This window comes from Onychostoma macrolepis, chromosome 23 (assembly GCF_012432095.1).
Source record: "Onychostoma macrolepis isolate SWU-2019 chromosome 23, ASM1243209v1, whole genome shotgun sequence".
NCBI lineage: Eukaryota > Metazoa > Chordata > Actinopteri > Cypriniformes > Cyprinidae > Onychostoma > Onychostoma macrolepis.
In genome coordinates this window covers 1,200,165-1,219,829 of record NC_081177.1, presented here as the reverse complement: position 1 = coordinate 1,219,829, position 19,665 = coordinate 1,200,165, and the positions used below count along the sequence as shown (strand labels likewise).

General features: G+C 34.7%; 1 pseudogene; it reads right to left on the bottom strand.

Annotated features, from left to right (window-relative positions):
- Positions 1 to 9,285: 9,285 nt before the first annotated feature.
- On the bottom strand, positions 9,286 to 16,010 carry LOC131531666 (macrophage mannose receptor 1-like; annotated as a pseudogene).
- Between the last annotated feature and the right edge of the window lie 3,655 nt (positions 16,011 to 19,665).

Here is a 19,665-nt window from a genome sequence, read left to right as displayed (position 1 = left end):
TGGGGTCATACTGACCTCAATACTATTTCTAATCCATTCAAACTCATCTATCTAATGTTTCTTATCTATCTATCTATCTATCTATCTATCTATCTATCTATCTGTCTATCTAAAGTCTATCTGTCTTTCTGTCTATCTATCTATCTATAATCTGACTCTATCTATCTATCTATCTATCTATCTATCTATCTATCTATCTATCTATCTATCTATCTATGTGTCAAACTTTAAGCTTTTAAAACTACTTTAAACTTCAAACTATTTCAGACTGAAACCCATCAAACTTAAAACTTTTAACATTTTTCAAACTTAAACTTTTTAAACTTCTTAAACTTTTTTTAAACTTTTCAAACTTTTCAAACTTTCTGGTCCGTCTTTCTCAAGCCAACTTAAAGTTTGTCTCGACAAACTTTCCTGTCTAGTTAAGTTGGCTTGAGAAAGCCAACTTACTGATATTGTACTTAAACTTCTTATTATTCTTCTTTTTCTGAGACTAAAATTTCTGACTGCTACTCCTCCTAGAGCTTTAACTCTACAAACTCCAAACTCAGCCCAAGTCTTGAGACTGATCTGACTTAGCGTGCTATATCTTTTCTAACTAATCCGACTTACGGTTTTCATAAAAATAAAGATTAAAAATCATAAAAAATCCCATTGACTTACATTGAATAGTCTTGGCTCATCTGAACATTCCATCAAACTCCAACTGTCAAAATTTAAATCTAAACACACTGAAGCCCATTAGACTCAATCAGACTTCCTTTCTATGTACTATTTCTAACCCAATCAAACTCATCTATCTATCTATCTATCTATCTATCTATCTATCTATCTATCTATCTATCTATCTATCTGTCTATCTATCTATCTATCTATCTATCTATCTATCTATCTATCTATCTGAGATCTATCACACACACACACACACACACACACAGACACACAGACACGCCTCACACACACAAACAAACAAATAAACAAACAAACATAGACCTTTCAATCATAAGACCTGTTTTTCCTGTTTACACCTGTGTCCTTTGGGGGCAATATGACCCCAAAATTGAAGGAGTAATTGTAAAACATTTATAAATTTTAATCATACAAATAATATATCTTTTTTGTTTGTTTGTTTACTTCTCATCTATACATTAATGCTGTGTTTTGGGAGATATGAAGTACTTTTGTACCTGTTTACCACAAAATCCTCAGCTACACCATTAGCTTACATGTGAAATATTACATTTTTATGAATAAATCTCTTAAATGATGATCTAAATTTAATTTAAACTGTTTCTGGATATTGATCTAGGTGTTAGGTGTACAATACTGCCATCTGGTGGTTAGAGAAAAACTTCACAGAAATCACAGATTTTGAAAGAATAGTGTAATGACCATATATATCCAGCAGAGGCCCATAGAGAGCCATTCATTTTTCTGGAAGTAAAACTGTATAAGTGCTCGCTTTTGCAATAATGCCACATAAATTTGCAGAAATGCCACACAAGTTGTCACTAAAACTTGACTGCAGGTACATATTTATTTCAATCTAAAAAGTAAAATATAAATGTATTTATTTTACATAAATGTCGAAACGAAAAAACCTGAACAACAACTGCAATAAGCAGATATGAATGGCGGGTATGTGTGTAAGAGAGTGTGTGTGTACGTACGTGAGTGAGTATGCTTGTTCCACATTGCATTTGTGCTCTAGTATCAGACTTTAATTTTGTTGTGTGGACATTTTCAGATTTATGCAGAATTTATTGATTTTATTTGCCAATTTCTATAAAAATGCTCTTTGTTGCAGTCACATGTGTGTGCGCACATCTTTTCTACATTGCGTTTGTGATCTAGTACCAGGCTTTCATTTCTGTGTGAAAATTTTCTGCTATATAGTTTGAAAAGTTAAAAAAGTTTGAAACGTTTAAAAAGTTTGAGTATGCTATATATATATATATTTTTTTATATGAATACAGATAGAAAATGTTGAAAAGTCATAAAATCTTATTCCACTGTGATGAAGGAAAACATTTTTTAACTAAAGAAAGTTGATTGGGTTCATACTGACCACAATACTATTTCTAATCCATTCAAACTCATCTATCTAATGTTTCTTATCTATCTATCTATATATCTATTTAAAATTCCTATCTATCTATCTATCTACAATCTGACTCTATCTATCTAGCTATCTATGTATCAAACTTTAAGCTTTTAAAACTACTTTAAACTATTTCAGACTGAAACCCATCAAACTTAAAACTTTTAACATTTTTCAAACTTAAACTTTTTTTTAACTTTTCAAACTTTTTAAACTTTTCAAACTTTCTGGTCCGTCTTTCTCAAGCCAACTTAAAGTTTGTCTCGACAAACTTTCCTATCTAGTTATTATTATTCTGCTTCTTCTTATTCTTCTTCTGGACAAAACTTCGGTTCGCTACTCCTCCTGCACCGTTTGTCACAGACCCATGAATGAGGTGTCAAATCGACCGGCTCATTGAGGAGATGTGGGCTATATCTTTTCTAAGCGATCGGCCCTATGATGTTTGCACAGCGGACGAAAAAGCGGGCAAAAAAGTCCCATTGACTTACATTGGCGGAATGTTCGTGAATTTGAATCTCAACTGTCACTTTCTTACACACACACACACACACACGCAGGCCCTTAGAGCCCTTCTCTCTCTCTCTCTCTCTGTAACTCACACACACTCATTTGACTCCTCTTTTAAGTAACCAATAAGTAATGACCTATGACCTTCATAGCCACACCCTAGCAACCACTTACAGCACCCTAGCAACCACCCATAGACCTCCATTGAAAACAGATCAAAAGGGATATCTTTGGATAAAAGTGTCATATAAACATGCAGGTTTTGCTCTTTTGACTCGTGATCGCAAACAGGACTTCCCTCATGCATGCTACACATGCTAGCAGTGAATAGCTACATGCTAATAGTGATTAGCTAAGTGTTAAATCAGACTAAGAACATACGAATAACTCTATAAATCTACATAGTAATGATGTGTGATAACTACCAACCGGTTAGCAATACGCTTAGTAACCTCCCAGTTATAGAGGTGTGCTATATGTTTTATAAGTAATTGAGTGTCGATGTTCGTCTGATGGATGAAAAAATTTGGCGAAAAAGTCCCATAGACTTAACATTGGCACAAAATTAGTGAGATTATATCTTTGGATCAGGAGGTCACAGAGACTTGGGGGAGGGCTCTTTTGACTCGGCCTATCAAGCAGCCAATAAGTACTGACATGACAACTTCATACCTATGCCCTAGCAACCACTTACAGCACCCTAGCAACCGTAAAAGGACATTAACAAACAATTTTCCTGCACCAAAACATTGTAGAAACATGGCGTTGGGCTCAGTGGATTCAGACTGTCAAATAGTCTTTAAATATCATGCCATAAATTGTATAGTCACACCATAGCAACCATTCAGAGTACCTTAGCAACTGAACAAACTCATGAATAAGCAATTTCTCAGCACCAGAAAGTGGTATAGATATGGGGGTGGCCTCTTTTGTTCGAGCTGAAAAACCAGTCTGTAAGTATCACCATGGTGACTGTGCAGCTACACCCTAGCAACCACATAGAGAATCCTAGCAACCGTATATCAACATAAAGAAGTCATATCTCAGCTCCACAACATCATACAGACATGGGAGTTGGCTCTCTAATGAAATGCCTTTAACTGAAAATTGAGTGTTTAATCTTATCATTATACATTACTGACACTCTATCCTCCAATTTGATACTGTTAAGTGCTTTGACACAATCTGTATTGTAAAAGCGCTATATAAATAAAGGTGACTCTACAATCGCGCGGAACACTGTAGTATCTGCCCAGCGCCGAGTTTTGCCACTGCAAGCACCACTCACATTTTCTTCAGGAAATGTACATTCTAGTATTGTTATTACTATTCGCCCAGACAAAACTTCGGCACGCTACTCCTCCTGCACCTTTTGTCGTAGTCCCATGAATGAGATGTCAAATCGTGCAGCATATTGAGTAGAGGTGTGCTATATCTTTTATAAGTAATTGATTGTACGATGTTCGTCTGATGGATGAAAAAATTTGGCGAAAAAGTCCCATAGACTTAACATTGGCACAAAATGAGTGAGATTATATCTTTGGATCAGAAGGTCACAGAGACTTGGGGGAGGGCTCATTTGACTCGGCCTATCAAGCAGCCAATAAGTACTGACATGACAACTTCATAGCTATGCCCTAGCAACCACTTACAGCACCCTAGCAACCGTAAAAGGACATTAAAAAACAAATTTTCAGCACCAAAACATTGTAGAAACATGGGGTTGGGCTCTGTTGATTCAGACTGTCCAATAGTCTTTAAATACCATTCCATAAACTGTATAGTCACACCATAGCAACCCATTAGAGTACCTTAGCAACTGAACAAACACATGAATAAGCAATTTCTCAGCACCAGAAAATTGTATAGATATGGGGGTGGCCTCTTTTGTTGAGGCTGAAAAACCAGTCTGTAAGTATCACCATGGCGACTGTGCAGCTACACCCTAGCAACCACATAGAGAATCCTAGCAACCGTATATCAACATAAAGAAGTCATATCTCAGCTCCACAACATCATACAGACATGGGAGTTGGCTCTCTACAATCGCGCGGAACACTGTAGTATCAGCCCAGCGCCGAGTTTTGCCACTGCAAGCACCACTCACATTTTCTTCAGCAAATGTACATTCTAGTATTGTTATTACTATTCGCCCAGACAAAACTTCGGCACGCTACTCCTCCTGCACCTTTTGTCGTAGACCCATGAATGAGGTGTCAAATCATGCAACATATTGAGGAGAGGTGTGCTATATCTTTTATAAGTAATTGAGTGTACGATGTTCGTCTGGTGGACGAAAACATTTGGGCGAAAAAGTCCCATAGACTTAACATTGGCACAAAATTAGTGAGATTATATCTTTGGATCAGGAGGTCACAGAGACTTGGGGGAGGGCTCTTTTGACTCGGTCTATCAAGCAGCCAATAAGTACTGACATGACAACTTCATAGCTATGCCCTAGCAACCACTTACAGCACCCTAGCAACCGTAAAAGGACATTAATAAACAATTTTTCAGCACCATAACATTGTAGAAACATGGGGTTGGGCTGTGTTGATTCAGACTGTCAAATAGTCTTTAAATATCATGCCATAAACTGTATGGCCACACCATAGCAACCATTTAGAGTACCTTAGCAACTGAATAAACACATGAATAAGCAATTTCTCAGCACCAGAAAGTGGTATAGATATCGGCGTGGCCTCTTTTGTTCGGGCTGAAAAACCAGTCTGTAAGTATCACCATGGCGACTGTGCAGCTACACCCTAGCAACCACATAGAGAACCCTAGCAACCGTATAGCAACGTAAAGAAGCCATATCTCAGCTCCACAACATCATACAGACATGAGAGTCGGCTCTCCACAATCGTGCTGAAGGCTCTACTGATGGCCTAGTGCCGAGTTTTGCCACTGCAAGCACCACTCACATTTTCTTCAGGAAATGTACATTCTAGTTATTATTCTTTTTCTGAGACTAAAATTTCTGACTGCTACTCCTCCTAGAGCTTTAACTCTACAAACTCCAAACTCAGCCCAAGTCTTGAGACTGATCTGACTTAGCGTGCTATATCTTTTCTAACTAATCCGACTTACGGTTTTCATAAAAATTAAGATTAAAAATCATAAAAAATCCCATAGACTTACATTGGCTCATCTGAACATTCCGTCAAACTCCAACTGTCAAAATTTAAATCTAAACACACTGAAGCCCATTAGACTCAATCAGACTTCCCTTCTATGTACTATTTGTAACCCATTCAAACTCATCTGTCTCTCTATCTGAGATCTATCTCACACACACACACACACACACACACACACACACACACACACACACACACACACACACACACACACACACACACACACACACACAGACACGCCTCACACACACAAACAAACAAATAAACAAACATAGACCTTTCAATCATAAGACCTGTTTTTCCTGTTTACACCTGTGTCCTTTGGGGGCAATATGACCCCAAAATTGAAAGAGTAATTGTAAAACATTTATACATTTTTAATCATACAAATAATATATCTTTTTTGTTTGTTTGTTTACTTCTCATCTATACATTAATGCCGTGTTTTGGGAGATATGAAGTACCTTTGTACCTGTTTACCACAAAAATCCTCAACTACACCATTAGCTTGCATGTGAAATATTACATTTTTATGAATAAATCTCTTAAATGATGATCTAAATTTAATTTAAACTGTTTCTGGATATTGATCTAGGTGTTAGGTGTACAATACTGCCATCTGGTGGTTAGAGAAAAACTTGTAGAAATCACAGATTTTGAAAGAATAGTGTAATGATCATATATATCCAGCAGAGGCCCATAGAGAGCCATTCATTTTTCTGGAAGTGGTCATCTATCTATCTATCTATCATCTGACTGTATCTATCTATCTATCTATCTATCTATCTATCTATCTATCTATCTATCTATCAGACTTCCCTTCTATGTACTATTTCTAACCCAATCAAACTCATCTATCTCTCTATCTGAGATCTATCTCACACACACACACACACACACATGTTTGTTTTTGTGAAAAGTGGGGACATCCCATAGGCGTAATGGTTTTTATACTGTACTTACTGTATGTGCTATTGTCCTACACCAACCCTACACCTAAACCTACCCCTTACAGGAGACTTTCTGCTATTTCAGATTTTCAATACACTCCACTCTGTGTGATTTATAAGCGTTTTGAAAAGTGAGGACATGGGTCAATGTCCTGAGATGTCACCTTCACCTTGTAATACCTGTCATACCTTTGTTATTATACAACCGTTTCTGGATATTGATCTAGGTGTTAGGTGTACAATACTGCCATCTGTTGGTTAGAGAAAAACTTGTAGAAATCACAGTTTTTGAAAGAATAGTGTAATGACCATATATATATCCAGCAGAGGCCCATAGAGAGCCATTCATTTTTCTGGAAGTAAAACTGTATAAGTGCTCGCTTTTGCAATAATATCTATCTATCTATCTATCTATCTATCATCTGACTTCCCTTCTATGTACTATATCTAACCCATTCAAACTCATCTATCTCTCTATCTGAGATCTATCTCACACACACACACACACACACACACACAGACACGCCGCGCGCACACACAAACAAACAAACAAATAAACAAACATAGACCTTTCAATCATAAGACCTGTTTTTCCTGTTTACACCTGTGTCAATATGACAAGGCAATATGGCAATATGACCCCAAAATTGAAAGAGTAATTGTAAAACATTTATAAATTTTTAATCATTCAAATAATATTTCATTTTCTTTGTTTACTTCTCATCTATACATTAATGCGTGTTTTGGGAGATATGAAGTACTTTTGTACCTGTTTACTACAAAAATCCTCAACTACACCATTAGCTTGCATGTGAAATATTACATTTTTATGAATAAATCTCTTAAATGATGATCTAAATTTAATTTAAACCGTTTCTGGATATTGATCTAGGTGTTAGGTGTACAATACTGCCATCTGTTGGTTAGAGAAAAACTTGTAGAAATCACAGTTTTTGAAAGAATAGTGTAATGACCATATATATCCAGCAGAGGCCCATAGAGAGCCATTCATTTTTCTGGAAGTGGTCATCTATCTATCTATCTATCATCTGACTGTATCTATCTATCTATCTATCTAAAGGCTATCTGTCTTTATGTCTATCTATCTATCTATAATCTGACTCTATCTATCTATCTATCTATCTATCTATCTATCTATCTATCTATCTATCTATCTATCAATCTATCAAACTTTAAGCTTTTAAAACTACTTTAAACTTCAAACTATTTCAGACTGAAACCCATCAAACTTAAAACTTTTAACATTTTTCAAACTTAAACTTTTTAAACTTCTTAAACTTTTTAAACTTTTCAAACTTTCTGGTCCGGCTTTCTTAAGCCAACTTAAAGTTTGTCTCGACGAACTTTTTTATCTAGTTATTATTATTATTATTATTATTATTAATTTTTATTGTTTTCGCTGATAAGGAGTTGGTCGGGTTTTAATTGTTACTCTAACATTTAAACCATGTGAGTTTAATGGCAAATAAAGGCACCAATTACAACATTTAAACAAAACGTGATCATTAGTAATGAACTCGTGACTTACCTGGACAGTGGTTTGAGCGCAATGAGAAGACCCGCGGGTGCGCGCGGCCTAGATCCGGAGGCAGAGGATCATGGGTAATGCTGACAGAAATGCCACATTTTTATCAGAGAATAAGGCAGAAAATATATTTTATAAGTTCTATACTGTAATAAATGTGTGTGTCCCTAATTAAAGCAGTCTCGTATATTTGTATAAATCTTTTGAAAAAAAAAAATGAAATGTTTTTAATACGACGGAAACTGTATTTACGGTGATCACAGTTTAATAAAAACATTGTACGTTAGGCCTGTTAATTGTAATGATTTAATTGCCACGGTCATTCAAAGCGAGCAAAGAACACAACGTAGCTTTTAGAAACTCTGAATCAGTTAAACCATTGCGTCGCAAAATGATTCACTGTTTCGAAGCGCTCCAAGTCGGATCGCGTATCACGAATCATTTGCTTCAGATCAGATATGTGTGTATATATGTGTACGCATAGCTATCCTTGCAAGTACAATTTTGGCTGTATTATTTGTGTCCCCTTCAAAAAATTTGTTTGTAAATATGTAATTTAAAAACAAACTTTTTTTTTAATCTGTTGGTCCTGTAATTTCCCACAATATTTACACCACTTCATTTAAATGCTTCTGCTGATGTTCAAATATAGTGCAAATATTCAATGAAGTCACTCAATGAATATTTATTATGATTATATAATATCATTACATTCATCCATTTACATGTACATGTATTCATTGTAGATGATTTTATACAAAGGAACATCACACATCGAGTCAAAAATAGACATAGTCCACATTGCCAAGTGAGGGGACGATAAATACACAGTAATGAAGGAAATTAATGAGACACAGGTAAGCAACATAATCAGTAACTATGGTGACAAATGAGAACATACTTAGAAACCATGACGACCAAGAAAACTGAAAGGAAACACAGGAATCAATGAGATGCAAACTGAAAGTCTATGAAAGCAAAACTGAACATGACACGTATATAAGAGCATCTTAAATAGTTTCCATCATGGCGTCCATTTAAAGATTCAGTACGAAACAAGCAAAAGCAAAGGTTAAAATACAGAAGATATTTCTTTTTTTTCAATAATTTGCATGTATTATAATTACATATGATTATATTTGCAGTCATTTTAGATGGCGTTTGCTGAACATATCAGTTCCAGTAAAGTAAATGTAAGTGCTTAGTACTAAATGACATGCAATAAAAATAATAATAAAGTGAAAGAAAACAGTGTTTGTCTCCATCACCTCATGAGTCGTGAAACTGAATCATATAATTGACCTTAAACAAGTGAAAACATGATAGAAGTTCAAATAGACATAAAAAGACTTTAAATGGAGATGATTTCAGTCCAATAACAGAAAACTGATTTCAACATTGAAATATACATTCTTCTGTGAAGCTGCTTTGAAACAATGTACTGTGAAAAAAGCTTTACAAAAAAACAAAAAACAAACAAACTTGGAATTCAATTTATTTTAATAAAGTCCAAAGGGCTTTACTGAATCTTCATAATCTGTTGTTTGACTCATAGTATTACATATTATATTATATTATATACATATTTAGTCTGTTGCTTAAATTACATAATGACAATTTTATTTAGTAACATAATCCATTACATTCACATTTTAAGTAATGTATTCAAAGTCATTTTTTATGACTTTTGATTACATGTTACTCTCCAGCACTCACTTGATGCAGATGAAGTTGTTTTCTTCAGTTTCAGGGCAGCTGATCCAGCGATTGTCGTGGGTCCGAATGGCTCCGGATCTGACCGTATTAATGCAGTTGTCCAGTCCGGTGTCGTAATCAGAAGCCCACTGATCGTAGCAGATGGTGTGACCGCTGACCCAGAACCAGAGTCCCACTGTGCAGGAGTGACGCAGACCCAGCCACACGTGATTGGAGGAGGCGCTCGCGGTCACATCCATCACCCACCGCTGCATCTGCTCCGAATCCACCGACACCAGGTCCATGTCCCTTTCTCTGCAGTATCTCAGAGCTTCAGTCCACTTCTTATTCTCTCGGATCAGAACCAGTTTATCTGCAACAAACAGAAATTGAAGCATTTAAACACAGCTCATATGAAGAGTGCTGAGTTAAAGCAGCAGGGTTTCCCAAACAGGCTTCCTGAGTTTATGAACACCTAATAATTAATGAAACCGAATGAGAATTAATATATATAAATGATGGTGCACAATTAATCAAAATAAATCTGAAATTGCAATTAAGCTTAGTGTGATTATCAAATCAAAGTCTGATGTATTGTGTGTTTCAGAGTGAAACTGTGTTCATTTACACGTCAGCAGCTTATAAAACAGTGTTTCAGCATCTCAATTCACAGTAAATACTGACTCACATTAACACTGAGTTTAATGTGCATTTGAGAACCCAATGTGTGCATAGTTTACTCTATTTACCAATTTGCATAATTTCCAACTTTTTGTGGACAGAAGTTTACAGCATTTCACTAATATTCACCAAAACAAAAGCCTGAGGATTTAAAAGTTTGAAACTGAAGAATTTAAAACATTAATATTAGTATTGTCTCTTGTAGTGTAAAATAAAATGATTTAACTGCACACGGCACTGAGAATTAACAACAGTAATATTTGTCTTCATTTTATAACTGGAGTTATATTATTTTATTTGTTTAGCTGCATGTCTTGTGATCGTTAACTGACATCAGAGAACTATGAATGTGTGAATGTTTTGTTAAATTATTGAAACATTAATTTAAAGACTTAAACTCTGGGAATTGCTGGTTTAAAGGAATAGTGCAGTCGTACTGTAATGATGAGAGAGTTTCTGTAGTTTGACATGTAGACGTTCAGCAGATCAGATGATTGATCTACTCACCATCATAACACACAAAGGGATGTGATTCTCTACAGTATTCGTCTGTCCATCGTCCTTCATTACTGACACCAGTTGATGTGCAGATGCTGTCTTTTGTAGCTTTGTTATTGGGTTCATCTATGTTTCCAGTGTTTGAATATGAAGTTGCTGTTATCTGACCAAACCCAGAATCTGTACAGACCGATCCAGGCTTGATGAGGTGAAGTTATGATGTTCTGGATCTGATGATTCTCGCTCTGATTCCTCACACTGGCCAGATCTGTGTGTTTCTGTCTGCAGTATTTCTGAGCTTCAGTCCAGTTCTTTAGCTCCTGTACATGGACGAACCCTTTACTGCTGCCTTTAAAACAGAAAGACATTTGTCTGATATTGATTTAGAGAAATAAATACATGTTTTTTTCTCCTCTCATTTACCAAGAACAAGATGACAAATCCAATTGTGGTTCATTATTCAAAACTGAAAGTGTTTCATGATGAAAATATTCAAGTCTTTCAGAACATTTCTGGGTAACACTTTATAATAACTGCACGCTATGAATCATTAGTAAAGCATTAGTAAATAGTCAATTCATTCTTTACGAAGCATTGTTCCAACATTAATAGTCATTAGTAAGCAGTTTATAAATACAGCTATAAATGTTTTGTTCTTGAGCATATCTATAATGTTTAATAATTGTATTTTCATACTTTATTAAAGGTCAATTTATCATTTCTAAATTATTATGTTGTTTATAAACCAGTTATTTAGGAGTTGTCAGTGGTTCATAAGATCATTTAGAAAGTGTAAGTAAATGATTAATAAACTATTTAAATGTACATTTATGAATATTATTATTTAGACACATGATAATAGTTGCTCAGTGTGTTAATAAATGCTTTATTAACACATATTCCTGCTGTAATTCATGATTAAGTCAGGTAGTTATAAAACATGTAGTAGTTGCCAGTCATCTGTTTTTGTGAGTTCATCTAAAGTGAGGACTATTTATTCCTTATAAAGCATTTACAAAGAAGATTTAAAGGCTCATTTATCTCCCAAACACAACACAGAGGGATGCAGAACTCAGAAATATGTTTTTCAAGATGCAAAAAAATGAAACAGTATAACTGTACACTTGATAAAAAAATGAAAAATAAACCTCTGCAATTTCTTAGAAAAAAAAAAGTATACAGTTTCATTTTTTTTTTTGCATCTTGAAATAAATATTTCTGAGATATGTATCCCTCTGTGTTGTGTTTGTTTGTTTTCTGTTAGGAAGATAACTGAGCCTTTAAATCTGCTTTGTAATAGATATGCTTATAAATCAAGAACAGGCATTTATAGCTGTATTTATAAACTGCTTACTAATGACTATTAATGTTGGGACGATGCTTTATAAAGGATGAACTGACTATTTGCTAATGCTTACCTAATGATTCATAGTGTGCTGTTATTATAAAGTGTTACCAATTTCTGTTTCAATCACAAAGTCGTCACATTTATTTCTGTAGCATTTAAAATAAAACAAGTGTCAGTGTTGCAAAGTTCATCAGTTACTCAGAAATCAATTCAGTTCAGCTATAAGCAGCTCTACAGAAGATAATAATGTACATTTGATTAATAGTGCAAAGTTAATCAAATATGAAACATACAGCTGAACTCACCATTATAGCAGATGAAATGCTTTTGGGTATCACAGGCTATATCATGCCATTCTCCATCATTGTTCATATAAACACAGTCTCCATCTCCACCTGGTTGTCCTGGTTCCCAGTTCCTATACTGAGACTCATCTCCTCTGTAGAAGTCAGAGTCACTCAGAGACCAAATCCATGCGTCCTTCAGCCCAATCCAGACACGGTCAGAGTTACTGTTTAAGAGCTGTTTTATGTCATTCTGTTCTTGTATGTTATTGATAGTGACCAGATCTGTGTGTTTCTCTCTGCAGTAACTCTGAGCTTCAGTCCAGCTCTTGTTCTGATTCACAAAGTGATACTGACGCGGAGATGAACTGACCACGACTGAGGAGAGACACATTCACACAGATCTCAGACTCATTATATCCACACTGTATTTCAAGAGCTCAGAGTTTCAGTATGTGTTTGATAAAGTGCTCTGAATGATGGTTTTGTACGTTCAGTGTTTCCACAGGATTTGGTGACACTGTGGACCTCTAGTGGAAGAAAACTGAGTGTATTTTAAAGTTAAACGCATGAATGTGGTGCATTTCCAGAGTTTTGATCTTCAGTGACCAAACTGAATTCTTTGCGTGGACTTCAACATGAAAGTCGAATCAAACCTGTTTTAGTTGTAATAGAAATGCTATCACATTCACAAGCCAAATTTATTATATTTTAATATAACAATAATAAAATCATACTTTTTCTCAGAAAACTATATTTAAACAGTTTACAATGTAATATATAAACAATCTTTACTCAGAAATTGCTAATAAATTTCTAAAATAATTACAGAGAATCAGCAAGTATTACACTGGATTAAATGTGAAATGTAAACAAAGACTGAAATAATATTTTCTTGTAAAATGTACTGCAATGTTGTATTGTATGACTTTTAAAAATATTTTAAAAGTGTTTTATTACCTCTGAGACAGAAATATATTACTATTGTAATACAACTGCACTGTGCAATTATTATTATTTTTTTTTATGAGTAGAAAATTACAATATTTATGTCTTAGTATGCAAGAGTTAAACACTCAAACTTTAATTGAGACTGAAATCTACAGGCCGCTGCAGTCTAGAGGACTCTTGGGAAACACTGCTGATGTTTTGTGGTTTTTATGTGGTTTATTACAGTAGCAGCTCAATCTCCTGAACAACACACACGATTACAGGAATCATTCAAACACACTTGAACACCGTCAGCACAGCACTAACACTAACTATCAAGACTAGTACTAGTCAAGCACTCATTTAAACACTCACTCACCTGTGAGCAGAAGAGACAGCAATGTGATTCTCTCCATTTCTGAGGGAAAAACAGACATCAGTCTCAATAAATGATGCAGACGCTGAACATCTGACCAGATCCAGAACATCAGATCATGTCATTTCTGCTTTATCATTGCTTATTAGATTCTACATCAGTTATAAATACACACATGAAGCTCCTGAAGCTGATGTGTGTCATGATTCAGTGTGAAAATACACTGAAAATACATTAAACTTACAGTAAAAGCAGCTGTGGTTGCCAGAACTTTTCAGGAAAAATTTTAATAGTAATATTTTAGTTTCATTTACAGTAAAACATTTAACTGTGCATAATTTGTAAAGATATTTCATTAACTGATATAATGCTGATATACCAACCTACTGAAATACTGAAATCTTTACTACACTAACCACCTTAAAAACACAGACTGTGACGCAGTTAAAAAGACAAAACCACATAATGAATCTATGAAGGAAACAATGAAACAAGCATAAAATTACATGAAATGTCCTGTTAAATTTCTAACAGTTATATACAGTATTATGTAGTTATCAGATTTTTACTATATGTTTTTTGTGTGTGTGTGTGTGTGTTTCAAAATGTGTTTTTCCGCACAAACGCATTCTGTGTGAATATCAGCTCTAGCATTATGTTCTTCATAGAGCCGATCATCAGCTGCATGTCATTAACTCTTAGCACTGGCGGACTGACATCTGCTAATATTTTTATTCAAAACTGTGATTCCTTGATATAAAAAATAATAATACAATTGTGGCAAAATATTACATTCAAAATAATCTCAAACACGCTCACTCAAACTGGGATTGTTTCTCTCTGCAGGCAGTTATCTGGGCATGACGATACCCATCGTGACGGTGGTGCGCACCGATGAGATGCACACGACTATGTCGCGGGCCGTGACCGTAGCGTATTACCTGCCCACCCAGCACCAGAGCGACCCGCCGCGGCCGTACGACCCCGAGATCGCCATCGAGCAGTGGCCCGCCGCTACGGTCTACACCCGGTGAGAAAAATACTGACACAAAGCACCATTACAGTAATGCACTTACACTGAAGGTCATGGGTTCGATTCCCAGGGAATGCAAGAACTGAGCAAATGTTAATGTGTAAGTTGCTTTGGATAAAAGCGTCTGGCAGATGCATCAAAGAGTGAGGAATAGCCAATCAAGCATCTGTAAAACCAGTCAACACCAATCCACGGAGCGCTTTACATCAACGTTATCCCTGTTTATCACAGTGACGCTGCTTTCAGATCTGTATTGTATAAAGCACTATAGTAATAATCTATCATGATCTCCACATGGGAATCAGTAAAGTCACTGAATTCATCCACACCTCTAAATGACAATTCAGAAGTAGATGAAGTTGAAAGCACTGCTTTGCTGCAAGGTCTAGAAATAAGACTTTTTAAAATTCTCTTATATATTATAAAAACGATTGTGTGTGTGTTTTAAAGTTAAGAATTATGATATTTTTTGTAACAGTGTATTTTTTTATGATGCACATATTGGCTTTTAAAATAAATAAATAAATTTAGGACACACTTGGGAAATTAAATGTGAGGAAACCTTTATGGAATTATTATCATCGTCACCTTTGGATCAATCTCTGGATATTAAGTTCATTTTCTAAGTTTATTTGTTTTTGTTTATTTTCTCTGTAATTTTTCTCTATAAAAACCCAGATACCTACAGATAAAATGTGCAAAATCCACACATTCACTATTTAATCAGTGATCAGCTGAGTATAATGTAATAGAAACACTGGTAAATCAATCATATTGTAATCAGTGTAAAGTTAAGACTCAGAGGTTCTTACCTGTAGATCTTGTGATTCAGGTGTGTTTGTGTTTCTTCTTTTATCAGGACAGACTGATATCACCGATCGTCTCTCTTTCTGCTCCTCCCATCTTTGCTTTCCCTGGAAAGAGAAACTCCCTTCTGTGGTTTGTTTGTTTCTTTTCCAGGTTTGTTTCCTTCTTTCTTGCCCAAAGGCAACCGCACTGAACAAGAGAGAGTGTGTTCATCTGTTCACTGTCGAGTGTGTTTATACAGCTGGAACGAAAACAAAATACACACTTTTTAAAATTCTATTACACTTATTATTTGTGTCTTTAGATTTCAATTCTAATACATATCTTCAAACGTTTTTTTTCCTCCACTTCAGCAGCACTTACAGCACTTTTATGATTCGAAGAATTTTGAACCTGACTTTTTCCAATGTTCAGATCTATTTTCTGGAAATGTAAGCAGATTTATTATTATTATTATTATTATTAAACCTTTATTTAACCAAGAAAGAAAACTCACTGAGACTAAAATCTCTTTTGCAGCAGTGTCCTGGCCAAGATAGATGGCCCAAGTACTTTTGTGTAATACACAATAAAATATTACGCAAAAAAACTCGCTAAAGATACAGCCATTAGAAACATTTGCAGATCACCAAGTCTTTCTCCATATTTAATTAGAAAAGGCCTTATTTTCATATTTAAACCTAACCATATGGTTATGTCTGTTAGTTAATATTTTTACCTTATTCACTAGAACTTGCTTTAACTATATTTTGGGGACAAATTTGTATCCAGAAGTGAGTTAAATCTGACAAAACCTCGATTTGGAGACGTCCTCATTTGTAAAAACAGTATAAAATAAAGTTTTAATTAATTAAAATGCAGGAAGTTGTGTGTTAGGTTTAGAGTGTAGGTTAGTGGTAGGTTATAATATGTATAACTAGCTCTATATAAAAACAATAGAAGTCAATGCAATGTAAATGGCAAGTGTGTGTGTGTGTGTGTCAGTCATCATCAGGTTTTCCTGTTTCTCAGATGTTTGTACTTCAGCTCCACATTCATTGAGCAGCTCTGGACTGGTTTGCTGACACGTCTGTATCCTCTTTTTTTAATTTCTCCAGAGAAACATCGGAGATAAAGTCGATACTTCGATGCGAATGCTGAGGTCTGAAAGAACACAAGTACATTTTTGGTTAATTATTTTGAGTAATTGTTTAATGAATACTGATATTATTCCTGTAGTCCTTTCCTCTGTTTATCTCAGCTTTGTGTGACATTTGAATTTTTTCCATTTTAATTTACATATTGTTATGTATTTTTTTACGCAGCTGATAGTCATGAATGTGCCAGTGTTCCTCAGGGATGAATAATCAGATACGGGACAGAATTTGAATGTGTGCCGTTGTTATTCAAGGATAAAAACAAACAAACAATCCAACCAGAAAACCAGGAGCACTTTTCGGGTAAAATGTAAAACCAGTTTTGTCTCTTGAGTTTTGTCTTTTTTTTTTTATGATTGATTCTGGTTAAAAATCTGATTGGAAACGGTGCTATTAAAATTAAAACCATAAAAATATTTTTTATTTTTATTTTTATATTTATTTATATTTTTTGTCAGTTGCAAGCATCGGAAATAAAATAAATGTTAACTAAAATAAAATTATATATATTGTTTGTATATGAAGAGTTAATTTGCAAAAACCAATAACTCCATTTAGATTTTTTTCAGAAATCACGGGTTTTTCCTCACCATTGTAACGAGCTGCTATTGCAAGGTTCCGATGAAAACGTTTCGGCTTTTATTTTCCTTTTTCGCCCTGAAGAAGATATCACAGGCAGGCCCGGTTCTAGGACTGCGTGATGGGGGGGGGGCATTTCGAAAACTTGGTGGGGAAGCATTATTTTACAGTGGTTGGGGTGGGGGGTGTTAAAGAATTGTGCTATAATAACAAACAAATACAACTCATTATATACACTATAAACACTTTAAAAGAGACAGACATGTAGATGTTTGTGGAAGATGTTTTCTCTGTTTTGGAGGGATGATCGTTTTTAAATCATATCAAAATTTGTTAATAGGCCTACTGTACTATAGTTTGGGGTGGATAATTTTATCAGTTGTTTATTATTCATGCAACAATGTATTACTGTTATAGTTTTTATTACTAACCATTGCTATATAGCTGATAACTTTGTCTAGTGCTCTTATGAATGTTTATAACATGATTTGTGAACATTTAACTACTATATTGAATGATATAGCATAGACTTCTTCATTGCGCTAGTGTTTGCGTATTTCATTTCATTATGTAACCTTGTTCTACATACCTGTGTAGAGTTAAATATTGTTTTTGACAGCGTTGATAACGTTTCTGACAGATAATATCATGATATTTTTGCTTTTCCGTTACCGAATGTCGTATCCTGTCAGCAATAACCTGTCCATAGGCTTTTTTGATTACTGTCAGTTTGAGTGCCGTTGATGCAGTGTTGCCAGATATCGCTATTAAAAACAAAAAATAAAATAAAAATAAACCAAAATTATTTAAAATCTTTTGCAAATAAGATAAGATAAAGATATTGCTGACCCCAAACTACAACTTCCTATTTTATTAACTTTCTAAAGTGTCAAACTGAGTGGAAAGGACAAGTCTAAAAACGCTTATAATAGCTGGATCTGGAAACACGTCCTCGCTCACAACTGTCTCAAAGAGACTCGTTTACTTCGCCAGCATCTCGCAACAATCGTTTTCATACCACGAACGCTAAAATTCTTGCAAATTGTCATTATACATGTCATACAGACATTCATATGAGGAGTTTAACAGCAAATTAGTCGTTCAGAGAACAAATTTTATTTTGAACATGAGACATTTACCGAGGTCCGGACGTCGGTGGCCTCATAGCTGGCTACGGACTTTATTCACTTCATGAATTATAGGTGTTTGGTTTAGGCTAATTCACTTTTTGGCAAATTCATAATGATTCACTTTGATTAGTAATTAAATTATATTAGTTTTATATAAAATACATTTCAATAATATTTCAATGCTTTCTCTAATGTGTCTTGCAAGAAAACTATTCAGGATTGTTTATTGCACCAAAAGTAATTTCAAAGGAACATTAAATGTATGTACAGTTGAAGTCACCATTGCAGGATCTGCAAAATGTTAATGATTTTAAAATGATTATTTAATGTATTTTGTTTTTAGTAGGCCTACAGCTATTTTAAAATAAGCTAATAAATTTCTACATACAGATCACAAGACTAAATAATAACTGAAATTACACAAAACAAGTCGAGTTCAAAAGATTACTTGCTTGATTCTTAATTCTTAAAACCGATTCTTAATACTGTGAGTTGTCATGATCAAAAACTGCAAACATTCACTCATGCTCAAGGCATATTAAGATTTTTCTTTAGAACAGCGGGCAGAACAGGACAAAACAAATCATAAAAACAGTCTGGAAGTAAACTTTTAAATTGCTTAAATTGTGTAAATGCATATATATGTAAACACCTGTTATGTGAAAAAGCTTATTCAGGGCAGTACTAAATAAAAAAAAACAACAACATGCAATTTAAAATATCTTTTTTTCTTTTTTCCCCCTTCTTTTTTAGGCTATTATTGCAGATTCTGCAAGGTGTATGTAAACTTATGACTTAAACATATAAAAATATGCGGAGCGTGTGTCACGAATAAAGCGAGAAAGCTTTGGAAAACGGCTCATAAAAAGGACGAGGACATGAATGTTTTTTCCAAGTCGGAATCTAAAATTACAGTAA